Source organism: Lactuca sativa, chromosome 5 (genome assembly GCF_002870075.4).
Source record: "Lactuca sativa cultivar Salinas chromosome 5, Lsat_Salinas_v11, whole genome shotgun sequence".
Classification (NCBI taxonomy): Eukaryota; Viridiplantae; Streptophyta; class Magnoliopsida; order Asterales; family Asteraceae; genus Lactuca; species Lactuca sativa.
The window spans coordinates 205,322,869-205,342,738 of NC_056627.2; the positions used below are offsets into that span (position 1 = coordinate 205,322,869).

Consider the following 19,870-nt stretch of genomic DNA (forward strand, 5'->3'; position numbering starts at 1 on the left):
CGTCTTACCAAGAACATGTTCATTGACTTCCTGAACATTCCTCATAACCCACCGTTCTTTAAACCCACCAATTCCCAGATTATCTTCATTTTCAATGAGATGGGAAATCAACCCACTCTTGAAAAGATAAGTGATTTCAGGAAATCAAGTTTACCATCTATTTGGAATTTCTTATTTGGTATCTTTCTAAGATGTTTGACCGGAAGGAGTGTCGGTCTAGACAGGGGACGAATGGAGGTTTATGCAATGGTTATGGATCTTTACTATGACTTAAGTGTCGATTATGGAACTCAGCTTTGGAAGGAGTTTAACAAAAGCTTAGAAAACATCAGTGTTGATAAAGGGATTTCTTGTGCAAGGTACTGGAGTTTGATTTTGGAAAAGATATACGCAAAAGAAGGCATTCAAGTTCATGAAGAAGGAGAAGTTGCAGAATTTTCTTTATATCAGTTTCCAAAAGTTGTTGAAGATGATGAAAATATCTTCACAAGTGTTTCAAGAATTCCTGATGCAATGCTTTGCAAAGTATCCTCTACTCACAAGGTGTTAGTTTGCTACATGAAAACGTTTGATCCTAATGTGCGAACTGGAGTGTTGCTTGAAGTCAGTGCTGAGTCCTCAATGAAAAAGAAGAAAACTCAAAAGAAAGAAAAACATGAATCTTCCAAAGTGTCGAAGGTTGAAGGGGTTGAGAAAGATGAGCTTTCTCCCAAAACAAAGAAGGAGACTATACCAACAAAACCAGGGGTATTAAAGAAGTTTCGCATGTCATCACATATGACGACTACTTCTCCTACTATTCGCAAAACAGAGGTGAGTAGTAACGGGGCTGTGTTTAGAGAAGTTCTGGCTCTTGTTTCTCTAGGTTCAAAAGGAAGAAGAGATCAAGAAGTTTCGAAGCATATTACTCAAAAGCGCTACAAGAAACGAAAGATGATTATTCGCAATGAATCATCAGAAGATGAAGTTGTTCCAGAGACTCCACCTGTTTTTATCTCCATAGTGGTAAATGTTTCTCTTTCTATCACTTCACAAATTTCCACTTCAACCACCATTCCACTCGAAGTAGTCACTACCAAATCAGTTTCTGAGGAGGTACCTACTTTGGATATGGTTGTCAACGTATCTGATACGGGGGCACCTATCACGAGTGTCGACACTATAATGCCAATCATCTTATCTTCATCATTACCCATCTCATCGGAAACTTTATCTGTTTCATTATTACCATTTTCTCTTCCAAATACAAGCACAACCACATCATCCATATTTGATCATCCTTTAAAACATCCATTTATCACATTATTTCCATCACAATCACCTGAAACTCCACAACCTTTGCAAGCTATGTCTGATGACAAAACCGAAGGAGGCGGTTTTGGAGGGACATTTGAGGCTTTACATTTCGATTCAGAAGAGGAGGAGATACCTGATCATATGCTTATGTTAGGAAACCAATTCAAAATCCTGAATCGAAAGTTAAATGCTATTATTTAATCACAAGCCGATTCGGGCACTAAGTCTTCCATTTCGAGTTTAGAGGTTGAGTCAATGATTAAAGCTGCTGAGAAACGAATAGCTGACAAAGTTGATCATTCTGACAAGAACAATGAGCTTTGCATTCAAGCTCAAGAAAAATCATTTGATGGTGTTGTTAATCAATTGAAAAATGTTACAAAAGAACGCCATGTTCTTTTTGTACAGGATGTCAAAAAGGTTCGAGAAGACGTTAATTTTAAAGTTGAAGAGTTAAAGCAGGAGATCGCAAAAGAGCTTAAACATCTTAATTCTCAAAATTTGGAGGTGCAAAAGAGGGTTGATGTGGTTGCTGAAGCTCTTAACAAAATTGTCACTGGTTATCATCTATCTGCTCAAAATATCAAAGCCAAACATAAGGAAAATAAGGAGCAGTTTCATAAACTAATTCAGTTGGTGACTAAATTAAAAAAATTTCTTTCGAAATCTTCTCACCAATCCATCCTTACTCCTGAATTCTTAACACTTAAAGTCAACACCTTGGAGCAAGCTATTCAGAAGGCATTGGCTCCCATCACGAGCTTTACTTCCATATTATTGAAGAATGCCCCACCTGCTTTCACAGGGGTGCAAGGGGGAGAAAGAAAACGAAGTAAAGAAGAAGATGCGAAAACAGTAAGAAAGCTTATTTCTAGCCAACTTAAAACATCTTTGCCAGTGCTCACCAAGCCAATTTCTTCAACAGTAACTACAACAAAACCAACTACCAATGGAATTACAATTGGTTCAAAAGGAGGAATTTCAAGTGCGAAACCTCAAACTGAGGATATTGGAAAAGGAAAAGGGGTAGCCTATGAAAAATCAAAAGAAGAAAAGAAAGAAGAGGCAGAAGCGGAAATGGAAAGATTAAGACAAGTACAAAGTATTATGAGGCAAAGAGCAAATGACCCACCAACAATGAACAAGGGTGATCCTACGAAGTTGTACTCATATGAAACCATTGAATCTAAAGTTATGGGGAGTCATTTGTACGAGTTTGAGAATAAGCCTAGAAGGAGTTATGATGTTGCAAACTCAGACAGAAGCCAACTTGATTTTCCAATAAATGAAGTGATGTTTATTACGGCGCAGTACAAGATAAGTGAAAATTTTGAAAATGCTGATAAATACACTTACTTGAAGATCAGATTTCATGTTGTACTTGCAAAGGATCAAGAGGAAGTTTGGTCTTTAATGAAAATCAAGAAAGTTCTGACAATTAAGAAGGATGTTATGTTCGAGAACATGCTTCAAAACTTTCGATATTTCGTGGTTCGTGCAGACAACAAGGCATTTGATTTTTACAATTGTTGATTTTCCCTTGATGAATCTAAATGATCTCATTCAAGTGGCATCTATTCTTAAAGACATGGAAGAAAACAAGCTGAAAGGATATGATACTGATGTGTTCAGATTCGGTTTCGCACATATCAAGATATTCATAGATAACTACTATGATTGCTTGGCATTGACTGATGAAGAAATTGCATCAGGTCTTGGAAGAAAAGTTACAGTTTCTTGGGAATCAACCTTGCCTCAAACGGAGTTAAAGAAATATGCAGATGGAGAAATATGCCTTAAACCATATGTCATGGTTTTCGCAAGAAAAGATACGAAGGGGAAGCCCAAGAAGTTTTTGTTCAAAGTCTCAGAGATTGAAAGATACACTACTTCGCAATATACGAATTTCATTGTTCGTATGAATAGTTGCACGAAGAATAATGAAGGAGACAGAAAAGAAATTAAAAAGACAATCACTTGGTATTCAGAAATTAGAAGAACAATGCACTTAGCTATTCATCATCTCACAAACTGAATAGTTTCGATTGTTTACAAAGGGGGAGATTGTAGAGACTAAATGTTGTAAAAAGTTGAAGTGTTTGTTTCATTAGTTCTGCATGTTAATTATTTTACTAAGTCTTAATTTGTGCAAAGCGTATATTTCAGGACTTAGTATATTTTTTTGTACACTCAGGTTGCCTATAAATAGGGACTGAGGCTACAAGTAGAGACACCGAATGCACGAGTGATTCATTAATCATTCGCAAGTTCTCTCTGCTTATTTTGTAATCAGATCTTCATCAATATAAGATATGGTTAATATTTACTTTCTGTGTTCTTACTTTTCATTCATACAATCATGATTGCATTCTAAATCTCGATTACAATTCTCTTCAAAATCTATGTGTAATAATCAAGTGTGGTTTGATTAAACCTTTTCCATATAGCGGGTCTAGAAGGAGAAAGTAATTCTTCTACAAAGAATACATTACATGGATAACTATATATATTTAAGTAAGACTTCTTATAAATGGATTTTCTCATGCTCATATCGTTGACTATGATCCGTGTCATAATCTTTATATTGAATATGATCAAACCTTTTTTCACAAGTAGATGTGATTAGATCAAGAAGGCTATTATTCACTATAACTACATATTCATAATATGAGATATCGCAAATAAATTTCAAGAAGAACCACTTTTCATAATGGACACCTACTTGAAGATGTTTATAGAGCTTAGCCAGGTGGTTTTCTTAATCCATGTTATCCTAACAAAAAGTGTAAAGCTTGAGATAAACTTGTGGATATAAATAAAACATCTATAGGTTTCAATCATTATTTTAGTAAAAAACCACAAGGTATGCTTTGATATCAATATAGAGAGAAGATGCGTGTTTACTAAGAACTAATGGCAGCATAGTGATATTCCAATTCTTGTATGAATGAGGCATACTTACTCATGAGAAATTACATTATGACCATGCCAACCTTCTTCACCTTGACTTGTAATGTGTTTCTAAGACAAAAGACTTAGGAGGGACAAGATACATTCTTGGAATGTAAAATATCTAGAGATAGATAAAATAAATGATAAAAGTTTTTAATTTTATGCATATGTTGACAATATCTTGAAAGTGAATAAGATACAAAATTCCTTGGAGGCATCTTGTCATTGCCACATGGCAATAAGTTTGTTTTAGCCTCAAAAGGACATAGCTCATAGGTTTGAGGCAGATAAATTTTTTCTATAATATTTTCTTGGTAAATAAAATTATCATTTATGTCATCTCGTATATAAGCATGTTGTGAGCCTATCATAAGACACCAATTGGATATATAAGTAAGTCGCTGGATGACTATAAGGTTATTCTAAGAGTACTAACAAAGAACTAATAAAATGTATATGAGATAATTAGTTTAGAAGAAAACCTTCATGTATTAGATAATTAGTTTAGAAGAATACCGCCATGTAAAGAGCTACATAAGATTCTGACATCAAAACTGATAAATATAGTTATGAATTCTAATAGGATTTTGACTTCATTATCAAATGAAGAGTAAGTTTTGTTGGAATGAGGTCCAAGCAAAACATAAATACACAATTACTACAAAATCAGAATACACTACTACTTTAGAAGCTGAAGTCAAAATAAAATTTATATTGAAAAAGATTGTCCGTCTCGTCCGGAAATATCGGTCCATAAGATTAGATGATGCATTTTGGGCATATCAGACAACTTATAAGACTCTTTCTAGAATGTCATGATGATGACTTGTTTATCGAAAACCATTCCATCTTCGAATGGAGATGGAACACTGTGCCATGTGCCCTATAAAAATGCTAACTTTGAATCGAGAAATGCATGTACTGAAATAAAAGTTCAATTGGTTGAACTGGAAGAGATCTAAAGGGAAGCTTACGAAAGCTAAAAAATTTACAAAGAAAAGATGAAGGCATTTCACGACCGACAAATTGTTTGAAAAAAAAAATTCAAAGGAAAACTAGTGTGGTTATTTAACTCTCGTCTCGATCTCTTCCCCATGAAGTTGTAGAGTAAATGGATTAAACCTTTTGTGGTGACAAACGTGGCTAATCACGGTGCGATTGAAATCAAAGATACAAAAGACGGTGAACCATTCAAGGTATACAGATAAAGACTCAAAACTTAAATCTAAATGCTAGCTGGAGAAATGAAACTCGTGGAGGAAACAACATTGGGGTACCTTAATATTTAGATATGACTTAATTGACGTAGCCGCCTGGTTGAAAACGTAAAACATAACACTTTTCTGGAGGCAACCTGCATTTTGGTGTGTTTCTAGTTTTTATTTACCATGTTTTGTGTTTTTAATTCTTTTTCTATCGAGGATGATCCAAGGTCTTAATGTTGGGAGGTAGTATTTAATTGTTGCCTAAAATTAGAATACTTTCTCGAGTTATTGACAATGCTAATGATACCGTGAAGGTTGTCGACGTGTTATAAAACTTTCTTCTAGGCATCTCAGGGTTGTTTTTATGCGTTCTCTTCCTTCTTTCTTTCTCTTATTATCCTTCACGAAAAAAACAAACTCTAAGACCCCTCTTCTTTGGTATATTTCTTCCCTAAAACTAAACCAAAATTTGTAGTTCTTGTGTCAATATTAAAGCAAACATCAAATTTGTAATTAATTTTAAGATTTACACTTAAAATCACCAATTTTGGGTCGATATTTAAAAATAAAATTCTAGGTTTCGGTTTGTTGCGTGATTTCGAATGTTTATTGCAAGTTCTTACTTAATCTTCTCTAGAATAACCAAATCTGCAAGGTATGTGCTCAAAACCACTATTTTGAAGTTCAATTTAGATTTTTTAAGGTTGACTTTGTAGTGTAAATTAGTGACAATGGTATGAAATCTTATGGAGTATTGTTTATAATGGACATAAGTATGTTCCAAACCTGTGCATGTGTCGATCTGTGAATTTTATATGTTTTTTGTTAAATATTAAAAATAAAAATTGTTTATATAATTTTAGAAAACCAGCGTTTAAGTTCATATATGTGCTTAGATTAAAAATCTATGTTTTTAGAAGCTTTTAGAATGATATTGAAATCCGACACTATCAGTCCAAACACTTATCTGTTACAGTGGTGTTCCAGTTTCAATCAAAACTTTTAGGTTGAAATAACCTAATGATTTTCTATGTTTTAGATGACTGGTTACTTTATTTTTTGAAAAATATTAGTTTAATGGAAACAAAAAACAGGACCTAGAACATATATTTATTTGGATTGGGTTATGGAATGATAACAAATGGAGACTTCACGATTAGAAAGCTGCGTACGTTGAAGGACTACAGCACAACCTCATCAGTGTGTCTCAGCTTGCTGGAGGTACCGGTCTCAAGGTCTCATTCGACGATGAGGGTTTGGAGATAATAGAGAAGAAAACGAAAAGAGTAATTCTCAAATCAGAGCGCAAAGGCGAAATGTTTCACCTGAATCTCAAACCCATCAAAGGAAATGCAGCTCTCTGCCTGTTATCCAAAGCATAATCTGACTAAAGCTGGCTGTGGCACCGAAGGCTCTCTCATCTCAACTTCAAGGATATCAATAAACTTGTCACCGGAGGTCATGTTTGAGGTCTTCCATTTCTCAAGTTCGATCGAGAACATTTATGTGCTGCGTGTGAAATGGGGAAGCAAAGTCGTCAAAATCACCCATCAATTGTAAACACTATAGTTATTGAACCACTAGAGTTAATTCACATTGACTTGTGTGGTCCATCATCTATCGAAAGCATCGGCAATAGCATGTATATTCTTGTCATTCTTGATGACATTTCACATTTTAGATGGGTGTTCTTTCTGAAGCACAAATCTGAAGCAACTCTCAAGCTAAAGATGTTCATCAAGCAAGTCGAAGTGCAACTGAGGAAAGTCGTTCGCAACATCAGAAGCGACAATGGGCTGGAATTCAAAAATAAAGAATTCGAAGACTTCTTGGCAGAAAAAGGAACCAGTCACAACTTCTCAACTCCCTACACCCCTCAACAAAACGGGATTGTCGAAAGACGAAACCGATCTTTGTGTGAGGCGGCCCGAACCATGCCAAGTTTTGCTTCTTTATCTTTATATTTTTGGGCTGATGCTATTGCTGCAGCTTGTTTTACGCAGAACATGTCCTATCTCAATAAGCGCTTTACTCTAACTCCTTATGAGATCATCAACAACAGGAAGCCAAACGTCAAATTCTTCCATGTATTCAGCTCACGGTGCTTCATCTTCAACTCTAAAGAACATCATAACAAGTTCGACATCAAAGCCGATGAAGGAATTTTCCTGGGATATTCTCTCACTTCGAAAGCCTACCGGGTATTAAACAAACGTTCAAGGAAGATTGAAGAAATGTATTATGTGACTTTTGATGACAGATATGTCAAAAAGCTGAAGGCCAGTGAAGAGACAGTTGGAGAAATTTTCTCTCAAACATGCCAAGTCACAGCCTTAATTGCAAATATGTTTGAGCAGTTTGTAGAGTTATTCGATGAACCAGAGAAGGCTACTCTCTCGGAAGCTAGTGCAACAGACAACAAAGTAGATCATCTGAAGCAACTCATCAAAGACGCTGCCAAGCAAATGAATGAAGGAGAATCAATTCCAAACGAACCTCCTCAGCATGGTGCTTCAGTTGAGGGGGAGGATCCATCGTCTTCAACACAGCCGGGCTCACATGTTGAGGGGGAGACCTGCTCTCCAGCTACACCCGAAAGCCCAGCTACAAGTCCTGTAGTACCCGAAAGCTCAACAACACCCGAAGGTACTGCAACACCCGAAAGCTCAACACCACCCGAAACTCCTGTAGCTCCAGAAAGTCAAGATACACCTGAAAGCTTCTCTGTCGAGGGGGAGAATGCCGATATATTTTATGACGATGATAGTCAATCTGAACTAGAAAAGATGGTAAATGTTGAATTGGATGCATCCTATGATCCAAATTACCCTCCTCTTGTCAAATGGACCAGAGATCATCATGTTTCACAGGTTGTCGGTAATGTCTCTGAAAAGGTCCTGACCGGATCTCAACTGAAGGCAAAGCAAACTTCTTTATGTTCAAAAGTAGAGTTCTGTATGTTTAACTCCTTCGTCTCAAAAGTTGAACCAAAGACAGTAAACACTGCTCTTGATCACTCCGATTGGGTTCAAGTTATGCAAGACGAACTTAATGAGTTCAATAGAAATAAAGTTTGGCGCCTCATTCCAACTCCTCAAGATGCCTCGGTTGTTGGCCTCAAATGGGTCTTCAGAAATAAAATGGACAAGGGAGGCAATGTGATAAGAAACAAAGCTCGTCTAGTGGTGAAAGGATACTTCAAGGAGGAAGGAATCGAATATGAGGAAACTTTTGCTCCTGTGGCTAGGCTGGAATCTGTTCGAATATTTCTTGCCTATGCTGCATACAAGAACTTTGAGGTCTACCAAATGGACGTAAAGTGTGCATTTCTAAATGGAGAACTCGAAGAAACGGTGTACGTGGAGCAACCTCCGTGATTTGTCAATGAAAAATATCCCAATCACTGCTATATTCTGGACAAAGCGGTTTATGGACTGAAACAAGCACCTACGGCCTGATATATGAAACGCTAACCAAGTTTCTAAAGATGTCCAAATTCAAACAAGGTTCGGTTGACCCAACCTTCTTTCGTAAGAAGGAAGGTAACCACCTTATGATTGTTCAAATCTATGTTGATGATATCATCTTTGGCTCAACGAATCCTAGCTTAACGGCTGAATTCAGAAAGCTGATGGAGACTAAATTTGAAATAAGCTCAATGGGTCCGATTAACTTTTTCCTTGGTTTAAATATTAGACAGGGACCCCAAGGCATCTTTATTAACCAGGAAGCCTACACCAAGATTCTCCTTGCGAAATTCGGCATGATGCGAGACTCAAAGGTTAAAGTTCCAATGGCGTTCGGCACCAAGCTCAATCAATCCTTGGATAAGCCAGCAGTCGATATTACGCTATATCGCCAGATGATCGGCTCTCTAATGTACCTTACTGCTAGCAGGCCTGATATAATGTTTTCTGTTTGTTACTGTGCTAGATTTCAGGCGAATCCTCGTGAACCTCATATGCTTGTAGTGAAGAACATACTCCGGTATCTGAAACGAACTACCTCTCTCGGTTTATAGTATCCATCCAACTCAGGTTTCTTCGTTCAAGCCTACTAAGATGCAGACCTTGGAGGTTGTGGACTAGATAGGAAAAGCACCACTGGAGGCTGCCAATTCCTTGACGGGAAGTTGGTTAGCTGGCAATCAAAGAAACAGACTTGTGTATCTCTGTCTACCGCTGAAGCAGAATACATCGCAGCTGCTCTTGTACATCTCAAGTGATTTGGATCCAAAGCCAGCTCCGAGACTATGGACTCAATATGAAAAAGATCCCACTGTATTGCGATTCTGAAAGTGCAATTAGGATCTGTCATAACCCAGTGCAACACTCCAAGACTAAGCACATAGCACTGAGGTATCACTTCATTAAGGATCACGTGGAAGATGGGAACGTCGAAATTCACTTTGTTCGAACCACTGATCAACTGGCCGACATCTTCACCAAAGCTCTTCCTGAAGCAACTTTCAACAAAATTCTACAAGGGCTAGGTATGATGGAATCGGAGTCAGTACCAAAGATTACTTCTCAAGACTAAAAGTTAGAAGCGAAATAGACCGAACGTTCAGGTTCGGGTCTCACGTATGCTGAAATGAACCGAACGCTCATGTTCGGGTCTTAATCCGGTGTACCAAAATGAACCGAACGCTCAGGTTCTGTTGTATAATCTGATTTTCGCTTATCACTCAAAGGTAGTTTCTTTGGTTGTAGATCTTTTGTATTATTTTTCCAAATTCATTCATCTTATTGTCAAAGTCATTCTCTTTTTCAAACCTATTTTCTTTGGCAACCGAAATAGACCGAACGTTTGGGTTCGGTTCCAAAATTTATCTTACCCGAAATAAACCGAACACTCGGGTTCGGTTCCAAATTTTTTCTCAACCGAAATAGACCGAACGCTCGGGTTCGGTTCCAACTATTTTTGTATTCATTTTTTTTATGTCCTATTTTTTATTCTTATTATCAAAAATTCCAAAAATATTTTTTTTTCATAAATTCAAAAACTCCAAAAATATTTTGTTATTTATTTTCTTTTTGGCTCTTACTTTTTTATGTCTGCTTATGGGTAAATCAATTCATTAGCTAAGTGTCCCTAGAAGCATGCTGATGTATGTGTCCAAAGCCTCACCTGATTCTGAATAATAGCCTTACTGACTTGGTATAAACAAACCTTGTCTTCACAATTAGGCTCTCATATTTATTCTAATCATGAGCTACCTAACTCTCTTCTCACATAAGATAAGAGTTTTCTGCTTGGTCATATTTTTATAGCAGAGGTACTTTGGTTTCTTTACACCATCTACATTACATTTCTCCATCACATTCGCTTCACAATCGTAACCCTTGAGACTCTCAGAAATTACCACTGAGGTTTATGGTTACACAATTTCTGCGTTTATGATCTTAGCTTCGTGCCACTACGTGCTAAGTGAAACCCAATATTTAATACCCAAGATGCATTGACGGTGAACAATTAATTTGCTCTAGCTTTCACTGATGAATTGACGGACTTATCCATGGGGGTACGAAATGAAATCTCTATTTTTCTTTTGAGTGATTCCTATGAAATTGTTAAAACCAATAACATTTCTTCCCTTGGGATCCAGTTTTAATTTTTGTTGAGATTTTATAAATTTCTTTGCCAAATTAAATTATCTCCAACCTACTTGTTCAGCAGACTACACCGGTCTCACAAGTACTTCGCTCGATTTCTGTCTTATATCAAGATTAGGAATTCTGAATCGAAGCGAAAGCCACCCTCATAAGCCTAATTAAAAGAAGCGTTTCAACACTTCTTAATAAGTGTCTGATTGTTATTCAATGGGAAACCACAAAAACACAGGACTAAGAAGTTGTGATGCAATCATTGACCACAAGACTAAGAAGTTGTGACGCCAGATGGTTGATTTAATGCTTGTGCGTTGGAAACATACGAATGGGCCAAATCTCACCTGGCGAAACAGAGAGTGACATGGTGAGTGGCTACCCATATTTGTTTGCGGATGTGTGATTCCGGCGACGGAATCATCCTAAGGGGGAGAGATTTGTAACCCCCGTGTTTCTAGGCTAGGCATTAATATTGACATAATGGTCTAGGTTAACCTTTGTAACTCATTTAGAAGAAATGAAAAGGAATTATGTGAATTTTATGTGAATTATGTGTTTTATGCTTAATTATTAGGGTTTAATTAATTAAGAATAAAAATGAGCGTCAAAAATTAAATTTTATATAAATAATGCCGAAATCCGAATTATAACAAAAAAGTTATGACCTGTCGAAGTTTCACGATAAACCGGCAAGGTGTCGAATGTCGTAAAAAGTGAGTTTTTGATAAACCACTTTTTAGCCTTAGTAATCTAAACGAAACTCGTAGTGCTTGTTAAACTGAGAGTATGTATCAAAAGAACGCCCAAATCTGACTTCGTATAAGGAAGTTATGATTTTTCGAATTTTCAGCTTAGTAGTAGAAAGCTAAAAACTCGAATTTTAGATCGACTGATTTTTAGCCGACACGACCTGAACGAGAATCCAAGGCCAATTAGTAGCACAACGGTAAACAGTCTAACAAAATTGGACGTCGAATGAAGAAGTTATGAATTTTTAACAGATTTCCTATCACGGTCTGTTAAAAATAATAATATAAAAAATAAAGTCAAAAATTAGCTGACGAAGTCTAAACAAAAGTTGTAGAGCGTAATTTTACCTACGCGTGCATACAAAGAACGTCAAAAACGGAGCTCGTATATGAAAGTTATGGATTTTAGATGTTTTCGCACGAAAAACGAGAAAAATCCCCAAAACCGAGGAATTTCGCATAGGTGGACTCCGGCCACGTGTCCTCGCCTCGCATGTGTCACGCGTCCAAAATTCTGATGACTTGCCGAAGTCGTGTAAGCATCCGAGGAGTGATGTGTGTGCAGCCGAGAGTCTGACGCGTGCCAGGTGACTCCTCCATCCGAAGCCGCCTTACCTCGCCCCAACACGTGTCGCACCAGCTGTCCGAGCCTCGCAGGTGCCACGAAGCATCTCTACTTTGGACTAGACAATGGTCCACTAAGGAGCGTCCAGCAGACCCTTCGCAAGCGCAGCCCACATGCGAGCCTTCCCTGCGAGCCTTCGGATCTGCGACGTGTGGCTCCTTCTCAACCGTTGGATCAGGAGGCTCAGCCCTATAAATAGGAGGGTGCGAGACCTTCCCGGTATATTTCGGAAAAATGCCACTTTTAACCCCTCTTTAAATCTTTTTTAATTTTAACGTCCCTCGAAGCCCCGGTATCAATTATAATCCCCGGAATACGCCACGAAGTGCCCGTGAAGCCCGAAAAATTTATCTTATCGGTTTTGAAGCCCGACCCTTCATAAAGCCTGGTTTCTCAATAAAACTCCCGGTTTTAATAGAAACGATCGTTTTAGGAAACGAATTGATGTCCGATTTTTCATTAAAACAGGTGAGTGTGTAGTTACTTTCTCCTTACACATAGATATGATGTATTTTACATAAAATACGTGTTGTGTGAATATATATATATATATATATATATATATATATATATATATATATATATATAGTTTGTTTATTTGTGATGGGTGTTGAAGGAATGATTTATACATGTTTTTAAATAATTTAAACTGTATATGTATTTTAATCTACAAAAAAATGTTGGGTAAAACATGGGTAGATGAAATAGTGGGTGTGATGAAAGGTGATTTGGATAAAGGAGATGATAAGTAATATTGATAATGTGTTGGGGGTGAGTGGTGAAATTTAAGAGAATCACTTACCTAAAATGTTGGCCCCCCATCATTCAGTAGAGTATGGATGACAACCCTGGACTATTCTAGACAGTCTGTGGAACACTAGCAGGCCTGCAACCTGTAGGTTTAATGAACTATATGTTCATTTGATGTACTCTAAAAACCCACTGACATGTAATTAATATTGTCGATAAATGAGAGCTATGGACTTAGCACCTGTTGTATAAACCCTGGTGATGGTGTGACCTTGTGCCTATTCCTTAGGATGAATCCTTAGGAAGGAGTGATAGTTGAATCTTAGGGTAAACCCTTAAGAAATTAATAAGATAATGGGGTTGGGTTAATTGTTTGATTGATTGATGTTTAAGTACAATAAATTTATTTATCGTGGGTTGAAAACCCTATATGCTCACCAGGCTTCCAAGCCTGACCCACTCAGCTTTCTATATTACAGGTAGTGGACCCCGAGTGTAACAGCCCGAAATCTCAGGTATGGTTAAAATTATGTTTTTGGGGTGTTTTAAGAGGGGACTCGGCGAGTTGGAGCCTAGACTCGCCGAGTAGGATCGCAGACCTGGTCGCGGGTTCGCGACTGGACTCGACGAGTCCAGATATGGACTCGGCGAGTCTGCGCTGTTTAGCGAAAACCCTAACCGTTCAGGTTTGGGACGTATAAAAGGGACTTATTGGCCGTCATTGTTCATTTTAGCCTTCTGAGAGGAACCCTAAATCGATTGTGTGCATCTGGAGCAAGGTTAAAGGCCATTGAAGGAGTTGTTGTGCAAGGAAGAGAAGGGCTTGGCTAAAGGAACAGCAAGGGAGTCACGTTCTGAGGATTGGGGACACAGAGAGTACATCATCCAGGTAAGAATTCGAGTATACTCTGCTATGTTGATGTGTTTATGGAATTAGGGTTTATGGAACCCTTTTGTGACTAGATTGAATGTTACCCTAGTCCCCCAAACGATTGTAACCCTGTATTGGGACCTTTGGAGGTCCAGAATGTCCCATGCCTGTGCATTTCGGGAATTGATGAAGGTTTTGGATTGGAATCCTTATGCCTTAGGTCAATATGTAAATTATAAGTCTTGGGGTGTATCATGAGCACCGAAATGAGGACCTTACGTGATGGACCAGTCTAGGAAGGCCAGACCTATGAATGGTCGAAGCAGTTCTGACCTTAGGAAGCAGTTTGAGCGGTTGCATGGCATGGACTCGCCGAGTCCGATGAACAGACTCGGCGAGTAGCTTGAAGAATAACTGGGACTCGTCGAGTTGTTCTTCAGGCTTGGCGAGTTGAGTCGGGGTGGCCCCGCGATTCTTCCAGGAGTAACCCATCGGGTCAAGGAGGATACTCTACGAGTAGAAGGGGAATATTAGAGAATTGGAGGACCTCTAGACTCGCCGAGTCCGGTCGAGTTGACCGTTGACCGTTGACCAGAGTTGACCTATGTGTGACTTCTTAGGGTCAGTTAACTTAGAAGATAAAAGTGTTAATAAGAGATATATGATGTTATAGGGAGTTTGTAGCTCGGCGGATCGAGCACGAGTGATTTCAGGATTTGCTAGCTTTCAGTATTCACGAGGTGAGTCTTCTCACTATACTGTACCCAGAAGGGTTTGACTGTGGGACCGGAAGGTCGGATATGATATGTGATATACGTGCTATATGTGGTAAGTTAATTGTCATGCGTGCTATGTATGTTTATATGGGCCGGAAGGCAATATGTTATGGGCCGGAAGGCGATTATGTTTTTATGGGCTGGAAGGCGTTGTGTTGTGGACCGGAAGGTCAGGGCCTGGAAAGGCGTATATGCGTAAGTTGTATATTGGGGAACTCACTAAGCATTTATGCTTACAGTTGTTACGTATGTGTTTTAGGTACTAGCGAGGACCGTGGGAAGGCGCCGGCGTGATGTGTACACACTGATTGATGTTTTGAGATCTTGGGAATTCTATGAATTGTATTTTGACATAACACTTGGAATAATTATGCTTTGTTTGAATGAAAATACTTTATTTTTGAAATGAAAAATTTGTTTGAAAATTTGCGTTGTTACACCGAGCATAGTCGGATGATGATGATACGTGATTTATGGATTATAGGTCAGTAGTTATAAATAACGGTTGTAAAGCTTATAATGTCTTGTTTATGCTTTTGATCTATAATAGAACATGACATCCCGAGGTTTTAATATAAGAGGAAATTATATATTTCTTAAAGAAAGGTTTTGACAAACTTATATCGTGTTTTGTTTTGGGGACCTATTCCAAAACATCTTTTGAAAAGATTTCTCTGATTTAATTTTTAAAAGCATAAATTAAATCGGTCTTTTTTGGCCAAGAAATTAGGGGATGTCACAGTATGTTCTCTAGTGTATATTGTTTAGTATGTGTTGATTCTTATTATAGTATGCTCTATATGTTTCTCTTTATAGTGAGTATTGATTCTCATAATAGTGTTCTCTATATGTTTCTCTTTATAGTGAGTATTGATTCTCAAAATAGTGTTCTCTATCTGTTTCTATTTATAGTGAGTATTGATTCTCATAATAGTATGTATTGACTCATGTATGAACTGACTCTGAGTATGTTTCATTGTTCTAGTAATAGTATAAGTAACTTCCTAAACTATATCTATTATAGTTTACTAGCAATGTTGTTTGTATGAATGAACATGTTTGTATACCTTTGCTATCCAAATGTATTGAACTGAATGAAGGAACTTTTATATCTATACATATATACATAATATATAATTAAGATTCAAATGACCATTGGACAAACAACTGATACCCTAAGTCCACAACCGAACAAGAAACTGGAAGTAAGGCGAGCTATAAGTCCTAAGTCCTTTAAATCATACTTATATAACTATATCTATATAGATATGCATTTGACAAAATATAAGTTTAAAAGAGTTTAATAACAAGTGTTTAACATATAAAAGAGTTTATAAAACGATTTGAAGTAGTTTGTTTGATAACACAGTTTGAAGAGTAATGAATCCTTATGTTTGATAGCTATTAATCACATGTGATTGATATAATAACTATAATAGTTCAACTTGTATTCCCCCCCCATAAAAGCATTTAAAATCATTTGAAAGATAATTTAAGGGGTATGAACTCACCTGTAGTGAGTGGTTTGGATGAAAGTGTGGTATAGGATGCTAGGTGTTAAGTGAAGGCTTGAGCACACACACGTATCCTATTTATCATATAATGATACATATATGTTTACAATTAGTGTTTAAACTTCAATTATAAGGGATAACACCTTAATAGACTAGGAAATCTTAGATTGAAGGGATACAATCACATATGATTGCATAACTAGGGTGTATGGCCACACTAAAGAGTTTACGGTCCAAATGACATGACCAAGTGAGTTAACGGTCAAAATGGTATGACCATTGGAGTTCACGGACCAAGTGGGTTTACGGTCCAATGATCTTACGGTCAAGGAGTTCACAATTTAAATGGGTTTACGGTCTAAGTAGATTCAACCGTAAACTCATCAATTCTTGCACAAAAGATGGTTTTCAAGGGCTTCATTCTAAGGCATCGGATTGTAGGGACCACGCTTAGCCTTAGGAAGGGTTGAAGGCCCCTAATGCACCTTTCATTAGAGTTTACGGTCTAAGAAGATACACTTAGACTGTAAACAACTTATTTTTGGCTAAAAATGATGTTTTCAAGGTGATTAACTAGTGATTCAAGCATATATCAAGCTAAGGGTAGTGTACTTACTGATTAGAAGCTTGTAAGGATGACTAGGATCCAAGAACACTAGTATGTGTTCTTGGTGTTCTTGGTGTAATGAAGAACACTTGAATATCTATCAAAATGAAGAGATTTCATGGATGAAATCATGTAGAATCATTGGATAAAGAGATGTAACAACAAAAGTAAGGAAGGAATTCTTACATTTTTGGAAGATCAAGATGAAGGTCTTTTGATACTTGAGAGAGTTTTCAAGATTTTTGGCTTGGAAAGGAAAGAAAGGATCAAAATGATCATGAATGGTGTATATATAAGGAGTTCACGGTTACATTGACTGTAAGCTCTAAGTTTCTTGACCGTATACTCCTTTTGAGGAGGTTTACAGTTTTCTAGATAGTTTAGAACTTAAACTGACACTTCCAAACATTGATTCCTTTGATGCACTAGTCTCAGAATACTCAGAATAGACTCTAAATAGTGATAAGAGTTAGCAGAAATGAGACAGACTTGATTGAGTTTAAGAGTTATACAAGATAAAAATTTCGGCTTGTCACATCATGCCATCGTTAGAGAGAGTCTTGTCCCAAAATTAGAGTTTAAGCAAGTAAGTAATTACAAATAACTAAGTGAATAGATGAGGATATTTCTGTTTCATTTGATCCTCGCGCTCCTAAGTGAATTCAGGTCCTCGCTTGGCATTCTAGCGAACCTTCACTATCGGGATACGGCTTTGCTTCATTTTCTTGACATCTTGGTCAATGATATCTACAGGTTCTTCCACAAAGTTGAGGCTCTCGTTGATTTCGATCTCGTCGAGTGGGATTAGAAGAGTCTCGTCGGACAAAAAAAATTTCAAGTTCGAGATGTGGAAAGTAGAATGTATGTTACTAAGCTCGCGGGGTAAGTTTAGTTTGTAAGCTACAAGGTTGTGACAACCCGATATTTCAACTCTTTGTAATGACCTAAAAGGGTCAAGTATTTTAACCACTTTTGAGTTAATAAAATTTACTTTGATAATAAAGTGTCCAAAAAGTTTCTATTTAAATTTCCTTCTATGTTTAAATGTCATTAAACCATGATCGTACGTAAAAAGAATTCCCAAATCCGGCTTCGTATATTGAAGTTAAGATTTTTTCAAGTTCGGCTTAGCAACAGACAACTAAAACTCGAATCAGATATCGAGCGACTTTTGGCCGGAATGACCTAAACGAGAATCGAAGGTCTCGACAATGGTATTTCCGCGGTAAAAAGTCTGGCAAAAACCGACGTCAGATAAAGAAGTTATGAATTTTTAAAGAAATTCCTTAATCACGACATTTTATAAATAAATAATAAAAATGATTTCGGAATTTGCCAACGGAATCTAAACGAAAGTTGTAGAGCGTGGTCTCACCTACGCGTGGATATAAAGACCATCGAAAACGGAGTTCGTATGAAGAAGATATGATTTTTTGAAGTTTATTAAATAAATTATATATAAAAATAAATCAAAAATCCGGTAATATCCGAAGAAGGAGTCAGCGTCCTCATTCGAGTTACGCACTGCGTAACCCAGTACGCCCCGCGTACCTGAGGGCCTTGGTCTCGGACCGTCCACGTCGCCCCTATGCGAAGCTACCCCCTTTCCGTCCCATCCGAAGCCGAGGCAGTCGAGGACTCGGTCATGCATGACGTACGCGTACGCGCTGCGTACGAGCGTACGCCCCGCGTACCGAGGCTTCTCAGACCCCCTATAAATAGAATGCGAGGGTTTCCGGAAAAATTGCTCATTTCTTCTCATTTCTCTTGCGTTTGCCTCGTTTTCCGTGCCCGTTCAAACCCGAAGTCCTGGTAATTTTGCTCAACTCCCAAAGGTCGATTTTAGTCCCGAGATTCCCGAGAGTCCCGAGAAAAATCCGTTTCCCAAGACGAAACTCTGCCCGGTTTTCCATCCCGCTATCTTCAAACTTTCAAGTGAGTTCATACCCCTAATCAATATTTTAAATGATTTTAAATACTTTAATGGGGGGGATACAAGTAGAAATAAACATGTTATTGAATCATTGATATGTATTTTATAACTGTGTTTGTCATTTAACAGATTTCACATGCAACAAAAAGTGATGCATGAAATGATTTTACATCTTTCATTTAGTTTCCCACACCCTTGAGTAGTAAGAGTGTATAAACCTACATGATAAACCAGTTATATTACAGTAAATTATCATAGGGATAATTTGAAGATATCAAACATTATTTCTATTACAAGGAATCACACAAGAGTCAGTTCATTCATGAGTCTATACTAGTACATTTCCTGATACATGAGTACTTACAGATGCTTACCTAATACATGAATGTGTTCACATATACTTACATGTTACATGGACACACATACATGAATGCCATACATGAACACTTTTACATAGGTGCATTACCCTGTATTCACTTACCTGGATACTTGTACTTAGGACTACGAGGAAGATTTATTAGTACTTACTGTGTAAATTGTCTTTCCTATCTTGGTTCAATGGGATAGCTAGGCGGGACTTACCATACCGAACCCCACTGATTAGCACCAGTGGTCGATGACCATCTACGGAGGTCTAAGGTTACTATTTATATTAGGTAGATCGATTGGGACTAACCCTTCCACCCACCTGCTGCTGCTACAGAGGACAATTGGACAATCTTCGGATGTTCATTAGGTTATACATTTCGCTTAATGCGATGCTGTGTTGGTCCTAGTACCCAGTGCCAACACTTACAGTAGTACATTTTCCTGTTTACTTTATTTTGTGATACATTCACATAAACGATGAGTTAGACTAAGCACTTTTAGTACTAGTCACTACAAAGGAAAAACTATCATTTTACAAACAGAACATTCGGGTCTTGGTAGAAGACTACACTTCATACTTACAAAACATTCGGGTCTTGGTAGAAGACTACACT

General features: G+C 37.6%; 1 long non-coding RNA gene across 1 annotated transcript; it reads left to right on the top strand.

The window, feature by feature from the left end:
* The first annotated feature begins 13,996 nt into the window (after positions 1-13,996).
* On the top strand, positions 13,997-15,259 carry LOC128126262 (uncharacterized). Its single transcript, XR_008224046.1, has 3 exons — positions 13,997-14,075; positions 14,731-14,797; positions 15,093-15,259. It is a non-coding gene; the product is annotated as an uncharacterized LOC128126262 (long non-coding RNA).
* The last annotated feature ends 4,611 nt before the right edge of the window (positions 15,260-19,870 follow it).